At 40.4% G+C, this 10419-nt stretch overlaps 1 pseudogene; it reads right to left on the bottom strand.

Moving 5' to 3' along the window:
* Positions 1–8382: 8382 nt before the first annotated feature.
* Positions 8383–9431, bottom strand: LOC148014632 (uncharacterized; annotated as a pseudogene).
* Between the last annotated feature and the right edge of the window lie 988 nt (positions 9432–10419).

Raw genomic sequence — 10419 nt, 5'->3', positions numbered from 1 at the left:
CTACCCTTGCAACATAAAAATCGATTATTTGTAACTTTAGGTTTTGCTCATATGAGTTAATCTTGTCAAAATAGTTTTTTATAGTTTTAGCATGAAGTAACTTTTGTAGTATAGAATTTAAATTGATCAAGCTATTTTGCCTTTCCCAATTTAAATATCTCTAGCAAGGACTCAAAACCTTCATTCCATTGCTTCATGGATAACCGAATTTGTCAAGGGAATGTGATTCAATCCCTTAGAAAGCATTACAACCCAACATGGATAGAATCAACAAATGAAAATTTTTATCATATTCATGGCTTAGGCAATATAAAAAGTATTTTCTGGCAAGTAAAGCTTATTTTTGAGAGAGGGATAAAACCTCGATCCAAAAATGATTTGATCTAAAATGGAGGGGGGAATAGGATGGTTAAGTAGGAAAAAAAACTCATTATAGGCTTTTTTTGGCTTTAGAATATCAAGCAAGCTGTTACAATAAGTGATATGGATAATTATCACAAGAAGCTTTGTATTTATTATGGTTCTTCTTCCATGATCACGTAGAGAAACGATCTACAATATTAGTCAAAAAGGAATCTTTTAGTTATGGAGCTACAATCTTCAAGTAGCGCGCCTTTTCTTTTAAGAGCCTCTAAAGTATTGGTGATGTTATTTGATGCTTGTCTAGAGACTGAGACTGATCTGTTACTAGATTTTCTTGGTTTGTAATGCCCTTGTGGGTGCATGTTGCCATGAGATGAGGTTTGTATATCTCATTGTGAAGAGGTGTTGCATGAAGGATTAGATGTCTTGGATCCATTGAAGCACTTGTCTATCAACCTTCGCCCTTCACCCTTGATGTTACCAAGAAGGTTGTGCAAATTCCTATTCAGCATGAGGTTCTTGGTAGCCAAATCACCATTTCACGGAAGTAGGAGAATACCAACAAGGGCTTGATTACATCATGTGCCTCTATTGTAACCCATTTGAAGAAGAGTAGCATATATCCTCTAAGATGTGCATTATAAACCAAAGGTAATGATCAAACCTAAGGATGGAATTATTTTTGCACTCGGATTTGTGACTTGCAAGGTCACAATAGCACTTGGCAAAGGGCCTTAGATAATTGAGTACCCCACATATGAACTTGGCATCATGTTTCCCATTTGTTGGTTTAGCAGCTTTAGTTGAGAGACAAACTCCAAAGGGTGAAGCACATCTATTGGATTCAAAGAGATTCATAGTAAGTAGCCCATTAAGCATTGTCGTTCTAGTGAGAGAGGATACCCCTTCATGTGCTAGTTCAGAGTAGTATTTTTGTGTAGCAACTATATCCTCTTCACCAAGAAACAAAAGCCCCATTTCACTTGGAATAGGAGCAGTTAAGGTGAAGACACCATATGACCATGGTTGATCTCCACATGCTTGTAGGTATATTTCCAAAGTTCTAGGTAGAATAAATGAGTCCACATAGGAATCTTGGTCATAGCCTTTGACCCACCAAAGAGTGTCCCATGTAGTGTTTAGGAATTCTAATTCTACTTCTATATGATTGATTAGCTGGAAGTAGCACCTTTCATTGGGTAGTATCCATGGGGGGCAAAGTAGCCACATCGAGAGTTCTTTTAGGGCATGGGTTCTCTTTAGCAAGCATAATAGTTGTATGTTTGAAGAGATTCTTAATGATATTCTTGGAGGAGTCAATCTAGTGGCTTAGGTTGGACCCGTCTTTCTTGACAATGATGTGCATGCATGTTATCAACCAACATTTTGAGACTGGAGATAACAGCAGCAGAGTTAGAGATGCCAATATGATATAACTTGAGCTAGCAAGTAGTATCCAATTGCAAAAATAATAATATTTTTATATTGGAATGATTGTCAAGGGTTTCAGAATCTAATTCTATTATTATATGGTGAAATTCAGATTCGTTGATGCAACATAACATGCCTTGGAGATAAAGACTAAAGAGGGAGGCAATGGCTCATGGTACCCTATCTTGGCAAGTTCAAGGTGCCATGAAATAGACTACAAAATGTCATGACAATTAGTTAGAGATGAAGATGGATCAAACAATTAAAGGGACATCCAACTATATAGACCTTCCCACAAGAGTGTGTTACCAAAGGACATGACATAAGTGCTATTAAACTCTGTGGGGTGTGTGTGTGTGTGTGTGTGTGTGTGTGTGTGTGTGTGTGTGTGTGTGTGTGTGTGTGTGCGTGCGTGCGTGTGCGTGCGTGTGCGTGTGCGTGTGCGTGTGCGTGTGCGTGTGCGTGTGCGTGTGCGTGTGCGGGTGCGGGTGCGTGCGTGCGTGCGTGCGTGCGTGCGTGTGTGTGTGTGTGTGTGTGTGTGAAATTTCATCTCAAAAAATTCATCAACATACACCCACAAGTATTTTGAACTTCAAAATAGAAGAGAAAAGTTACAAAATTTTCTTGTCAAATGTAAAAATTCTAGAAGAGACTCTCCATTAATTTGAAAGTAAGCAATTACAATGAAAGTAGATTCATCAAAAGCACACTAGGATATGGATAAGGGAGGAGACTAGTACCTACAAGCCAGTCAAGACCACAAATTAGTAAGAACTAATGAGCAGAGTTGGGTTACACATGTAAAAGTCCAATTCCAATTGTTATCCCTTTTAACCCATATACAAGTTTACCTCGGACGAATCCATGCTGTGTATAATAAGAGATATGCTATTGTAGATTTGAAAACTTCATTCCGAAATTTGGAATGCAACTCAATTAAGGAGCAGATGGGTGGTGGTAAAGTCAAGAGGGTATGAGGAGGGTGGATGATAAAGTATATAGAAGTGGAGGCTCTCAGTTTAAAGCCTCAAGGTTGAAGTATCAATTCATGGGTTGCCTCTTGCCTTTATTAAGGTAGGAAGTAATAGGTATTAGCTAGATAAATGGGATCAATAATGGAAAATTGAGTTGGATCATAAAAATGTGTCTAGGGGCACATCTTTATTACCTCAAAAGACTAATTTTTAATATCACACATGTATATATTGAAGTTGACAGTTGGTTAGAGTAGTATTATTAGTTAATTTATGTGAAGATGTGGTTGGTGTGATGCATTTACAAGGCTATTAGTTCAAGTGTTTTATGATTCATAATGTGAAACTTAAATGCCAAAATGTGGGGTGTGCAGCATTATGGCTAATGGATAATCCATTAGCTCAGCTAAGGATACGTTCACTAAGGATCATGTGATATAGCAACAGCTAGTGGAGTATCAATGATGTGACTCCAATAGCCGTGTGTGGTGCTAGCTGTAGTAAGCCATATATGCCAGGCCATGGTGTTCCCAGCCAGTTCATCAATGATATATTGTGCACTAAAACATGTTGAGGAGGAGGACGATCAAATTGAATGGCAAGAGATATGGGCCAATCAACCTACAACAAGCTGCCAAGTATTGATGATCTTGCAGGACATGCCATTGGCACCTTGGAATTAGCTCATGTAGATGATGTGCAAGAGGCTAAAGTAGCAAAAAAAAGGTTTGATAAAATATATTAATAGCATACTACAACTAGGAAAGCATACTTTGAAAGATTGTTAGCAAACTTTGGAGGATGCAGTAGTGAGGAATTTGAGCAAGGAAAAGTTTAACATAGCCATCAATTTACTAAAGACTCAAATGGAGGCTAGTGAAAGCTAGATTGGAATCCCTATAGCCCAAGGAACCATAAAAGAAACACATTAAATGAGCAAAATGCCTCAATGCCAGGCTTGAGTGTAGGGCCAAGCTATGTCATAATGAGAGTAGAATTATATTGGCACTCCATAAGTGATCCTTCACCTTCATGGTAGGCTTGAGTGTAGGGCCAAGCTGTGAATTCAAAGACATCTCCAAGATAGAGTTGGAGATCCCAATATTTCTTTGAGTCTCGGCTTGGCCGTGTGGTCAAGATCAATCTAAAGACAAACTTGGAACTATCTTGGTCAAAGACAAAGTTGGAACCATCTTTCTCTCATTGCCAAGCTTAAGCGCAAGGCCAAGTTGTGTCATAATGAGAGAGTAGAAAAATATTGGCTTGATCATAGAGACAAGCTCTCATTCCTATGGAGTGCATACTAACACCTTGAGATAGATTGTGATATCATGTTGGCTCTTGGATGTGAGAGAGAGAGAGGGGGGATGAAATGAATTGATATATTAATGTTTCCAAAAAGGACAAAATGGCTTATGAATCCATGAGTTACAATCATCTATATGACGATACAACTATCTAAAAAGAATAGTATATAAAAATCAATGAACAATACAAGAAGATTAAAGGATATAAGTAAGGAGAACTCTAACTCACAAATAAAAGAGATTTAGCTTATACAATCTCATGAGGATGTAGAGAGTTGTCTATAGCCCAAGTAATAATCTCCCTACCTATGGGAGTGTCATCAATGTTTCTCTTGGGGGATTTTTGGATCTGCCAAGATGGATGGCTCAATCAATCAATATACCTCGTGTATGTGTAGATGACTAAGGTTGTGATTGTGCTAAATCCTCTTGGGTCTCTCTCGCAAAGAGATTTGTAAGTTCCCTCTAGGTGAGACCACGATGTCCTAGAGCTACTATGATCCTAAGTAGTGAATCCCCAAGCCATTACATCTTCAAGAGAAATAGAGCAAGGCACCACTAGTCAATAAAATCCATGATCTAGATAGTGTCTCAAAAGCATCTCTAAAGAGATAGTGGAAATGACCTCAGATCTCATAGTATGCTAGGCACTGGCAAACATAGCGCTCCTCTATATCTAATTGGTTGGCATGCAGTAGACCAATAGAACATGTAATCCCATGTGAGAGGTGGGTGTCTATGTATCGTAGGTGGCCAATACATCCATCATCTATAATGTGGAGAATATGCTCATTGTAGAAATCCATATTCATGCCTAGCTCTTGTATTGGTGCCAACCATGTCCTGCTTACGTCTAGCTTGGTGAGATCCATCGTGATAACCCTACCAACATGTGAGTAGCTCAAGGTAAGTGATGGTGCATCAAGGGAGTACTAGAAGGGGGTATCTTGTCCATGCGTCCATGCTAAAACCATGCGACTCAAACCAAGCTAACACATGTGCATATCAACACAACATGCTACCCTCCCTAGCGAGTTGTAGAGAGGACTTAAGACCCACTCATGCATATCTATTTCTGTGTATACCCCATAGGCTATGTACATATGTGACTAATCGAGTGAGGATCTCTACCACAATTGCTGTGGGGCCACTAGCTTAGCTTGACAATCTCATGTGGTACCAAGGCCTTACATTTGATCATCCTAGAAATCATGGATACAAGTGGCCTCTCCATCACATTCCATCTATCTTATGTGACCTAGTCAATTATGCTGATCAATATTGGGGCCTTATACTTATACACTATAGAGTAATGTTGATGTGACCAATGTATCAAAGAGCCACATCTTAGTGTGGTGCTCCTAAAATTGCAAATGTGAGCATGTCCTCTCCAAGACACTTACTGCTACATATCCTCATGTCAATCTAGTATTTAATGCCTCCCTTTTAGAGAAATTGGGACTTGTAAATAGCATCCTCAAATATGTGTATAGATCCATATACTCCAATTCCTCCCTACCATGTGTGAGTTTAGATACTAATCTTCTGAGACCCACTATGGAGTAGTGTTAAACACCATCACCTTAGTTTTACCAAGGTTCATTAAGAGCCCACTATCTAATGCATAAGTTTGTAGTGCATCAAAATGTCTCTACATTCCCTACAAGGAATCAACTATCAATATAATATCACTTGCATATAAGTGGATAGGTATCCAAGTGCTAGCTAGTGGAGCTCCTTTATCTCCTCTTTGGGATATGTAGTCAACAATCCCATCAATGTATAGGCCAATTAGTGTCGGAGAGAGGGGGCATCCCTACTTCACCCCAATGGTGGAGTATACAAGAGTTGAAAGGCCCTTAGGTTTCCATACTTTTCCAACCACCCTCTCATATAGTGCCAAATCCCCCAACTCAACTCCTTAGGCACTCCCATAGCATGTAGTCTATGTATCAATCTATCTCTTAGCACTGTGTTAAAGGCTTTGTAGAAATCCACAAAGTAGCAATAGATCCATCAACCATGAGCCCTACCCTCCTCAATGACTACTCTAAGTGTGAGGATGTGATATAGTGTAGAGAAGCCTCTCCTAAAGCTATCCTAACCCTACACTTAAAGCCCCCACATCTCCACTCATCTGCTCAACTCTTGCTCAAGCATGGATGCGTATAATTTAACCAATGTGTGTCCAACATAATAATTTGATAGTTACTAGGTATATTGGGATCTCTTGAGTTGAGGATAGGCACAATGGTGTTCGTGCTCCAACTCTTTGGAAGGCCTTCACACATGGCAGTGCTCAACATGTAAGCTAGGAACTCTACCAACAAATATCTAGCATGAATCAAGTGCTCAACTATAATCCATCATGATCATGTGCCTTACACATGTTGAGTGTTTCAATAACTCACGGACCCTACACTTTGAAAATAAGGTGGTAGTCTCTAGGTAGGATTCTGGTGGATTGGATATAGGAGGCTAACCTACTATTGTGTAGAGACTATTACATACTGTTCCCATCTACCTAGGGATGTAGTGGGTGGTGACTAGACAATTCTCTATGACAAGTCATCAGTCCTCTCTAGAATCCTATCTCAAGAATAGCTAGCATAAGTTTCTCTCCAATTGGGCTAGGAACACTCTCTTCTTCCACCATATGAGGTGTCTGGTTAATTGTTTATGCCTATGGATAGTCGATTCCAATGTTGCCTCACTCTTTGTAGGCAAACTCTAGTCCTATTTTGAGGTATTACCCTAGTGGAGACTCTCTGTGTAGGCTTGAAATGTGAAAAGGCTCTTCTTGCTAGTCTATGTAGAGCCTGTAGATATCATCTGTCTCTCTAGAGAAGTACCTTGGGTGTCAATAGGTCACATGTTGGGTCTACACATTGATCCGAGTTTTTTACAACCCGGATTATTACCACAAAATTTGGCCAAATCCCCTATCAAGAGCTTACCATATCACTTTGGGTTTACTCTTCAAGCACTAGGTATGCTACATTGCTTCTCGATTATGATAACTCTAGCAAATGGGGGGAACAAGTTCTTAGAAGGCATGTCAATGTAAAGGGTAAAAGGGATGGTTATCTTAGTGAAGATGAAAATGGATTACACCTAGGAGTTGAGTGAATGCATAGATTTTTCAAAGGACTAGCCTCCAACTACACATGGGCTCCGTCTGCATCACTAAGATTTGGAATCTATCACCATCATTAGAGGACACCTCACCATAGTACACAAGTCAATATCCACCTCATGGTGTCATTTGGATATTGCACAAAAGCTTACAAGCATGGACCCCTTTTGTCACATGCTTATATGTATTTATATACATATGGGGGACTAAAGTCAAAGCAACTTTTAGAAGCCGTTTTTTATAATCTCAATAACTTCCAAGAAAAAGAGAATTTCAAGAAAATTCTCACGAGGCCCAATCGATTTCGACCTGGTCTACAAAGTTGCAGAAGAAACTTTTTTCAAATTCCTCACGGATTTGAAGTTACGAAGGCGCAGACTGCTAGCTACATGCAATTTTCTTCTCTCTTTCACCACACCAACTTTCCACTCTATCCTTCTTGTAAATATATTATAATAATGTGCTTTGGGCACCCACCTCTTGCAATCTAGCTCAATTTCTCTATTTTGTCTACCACCGTTGTCAAAGAGATCGTGCGAGAGCTGCAGAACACGGGGTTCAAGGTACAGCAAGAAATGAGGCTAACAAGAAGAACTCAAATATTGGATGTCAAAGATCACTATATTCCTTGTCATAATCATAGAGTTACAACAAAGAAACTGATCAAACCCATGTTCTTGATATGCTGTCATGAACAGTTTTGGTATTTCAACAATTGATCCTCTCTTTGGTAACCAAAGATCCTTTTATTTTATTTCAATTTCCACTCTTCCTTAGGTTTTAAAACAGTTTAGAGTGATCTGTAACCACAATGTCAGATGTTTCATAATCTGAGCTACTAACTGAACTATCCTCTGAATCTGAGCTTTTTCACTCCAGTCTGAATCAGAGTAGTCCCCTCTTTTCTTTCTCTTCAATAACCCTCCTCAGCTCTACTCCTCTTAGTATCAGCTTCATACTCATTAACAAATTCGATTGAAGAAAGCGCATGCACACCAGACCGGAATTTGTTTTCAGGTTTTGAACCCTGGCATATACTGAATGGTCCTGGCTTCAGATCTGCCCTAGACAGACTTCACAAGTATCCCACACAGAAAAGAGAGTAAGGCCACATCTTCCTTTTTTCATTAATAGAATTCAGAAATCAACATCAAATCCACTTTGAGTGGATCTCCAGCAACACGAGCATTCCAATAGTTCAAAATCATTGTACCCTTTGTAGCAATTTCTGCACCATCACTTGCTGTTGAGCAGCACTCAAGAACTCAGCATTTATAATGGCATTAGAAACAAGGATTACTGTAGATACCGAAGGACTATTGATCCAGACTCACAGCAATTTCAAAAGACAAGCTTTTGCTGAGTGCATCGAGTACAGGACAGGTGGGCCTGCTCAGCAGCACTCAAGCAAGTCCTGTTGAACAATTAAAAACAAAACCATTCTTCAACTGTCCAAAGCCTGCTGATTTACCAGTGGCATCAATGCATGAAAGCTCAGGCGGCATGTCATAGTTAGCTTTCACAACTCGCATGTACAACACTGAACCTGCTTGAAGGCTGGGTACATTGCGTCTAGTGGCACCCTCAAGTGCAAAGATAGAAAGAGTTCCATAGCTTGGACCTCCAATATCAATGGTAAAGCTCTCTGAACATCAATCAACAACAAGCCCGATAACAATATCATTTGCACTTGGAATTTAACGCTTTTGTGAGCCTTCCACCCTTCCAGTAAGTCTCAGTTTTGAAATTATGTGACAGATCTGCATTCAGCTTACTCATGAATTAATAGCCCTCATAAATTGTTAGCTCTTGTATCTGCATAGACCTGACGTGCTAAGGGGAAAATGAAAAACACCAACAACAGTATTTTGCTTGTATCCAGAACCACCCCTCTTCCAGACTGCCAGTCCGTTAACCTAGGACATGACACAATCAACTGCTGATGATATTCACGACACCTCAAGTTGCATCCAACTGATTCTCTGCACTTTCGCTGTGATACACACAGCTGATTTCAGGTGCTTGCCTCAAATCTCCAACAAAACCAAAAGTATTCATATTTCTCTGACAGTCCCTGACATCATCTGCTGAAATTAAACCGCGTGATTCCAGCACATTCCAAGTGCTCTGCCTCGGCACACAACCTGGTTTTACCTCTGCCTGAGATACAAAGACATTGAATGGATTGAAGGTGATGAATAGACGATGGTCAAGAACCATTGCGCTCATCCCATTGGCCAAGCATATGTCCGGGTTTGGTGTTTAACGATCGATGACCTCCCGAGATGCAACATTGTTGGGTTCCACATTCAGACCAGAGTCAAGAGCAATCCCTGCCCCAATGCCAAGCACAAAGATGCCAGCCAGGATGAAGTTGTTTTTGCCACTCAGAAAAGAAAGCTCATCTGGCTCATTGGTTCTAGCCCTTCTCCTGCCACTCAGAAGTGAAGACCCATCTGGCTCATTGGTTCTAGCCCTTTCTCCTGTATCTCCTGTATTCAGCATTAGATGAAGTCAAGTCCTCATCCTCAATGATAGGCCCTGGCCGTGATGCTCTGCCAAGCGGCCCGGCAGCATCATCTTCAAAATCCCAATTAAAAGAGTTGGGTAATGGCGGGGTAAATCTTGAGGATGAGAAGGACTTCTCGCTCTGATCTTCCTGTTCTCTCGAGGCCCGTGTTTTCTGACTGCTTCTGCACAGAATTGGTAGTCAGAGAGGGCAAGACAGCCTACTTGCAGGCTTCTTGGGGAAGCAAATCTGAGTGCAGGCAATTGGAAATTCGAGTCAGCAGTCCTTCACTGAGGAGATCATTGTGTGTGCATGGAAGTCGCCATCAATGCCCTGAAGCTCCCGGAGTTGATGACGCCACCTTAGGATGAAAACAGAAGGCATCCGATAGTGCTCTTTGTCTCTCCTCCCCAAAACTTCAGACAGCTCTCTCTAAACCTCTCTAATCCAGGCGCAGCCCGCCATTCATAGCCTTTCAAAAATATTCCCCTTTTTCCCAGAATAGGCTAGCCTCCAAAAAGGCCCAACAAATTTAGTTGTTCCTATTAGCATGGTGATCCACGTAATTCCCATCATTCATGTCATGGTCATTTGGGGATGTAAGATTTGCTTAAGTTCCAAAAATCCTTAGACAAACTACACAATTTCACCATCATCTCCATCTTCAATATCAATTTCGATGTTCCCATGTTTTTGCGG

The sequence above is a fragment of the Lygodium microphyllum genome, chromosome 25 (assembly GCF_053477565.2).
Source record: "Lygodium microphyllum isolate KBCC chromosome 25, Lygodium_microphyllum_v1.1.10, whole genome shotgun sequence".
Taxonomy (NCBI): domain Eukaryota; kingdom Viridiplantae; phylum Streptophyta; class Polypodiopsida; order Schizaeales; family Lygodiaceae; genus Lygodium; species Lygodium microphyllum.
The sequence above is the reverse complement of the archived record's forward strand: the minus strand, read 5'-3'. Positions and strand labels throughout refer to the sequence as shown.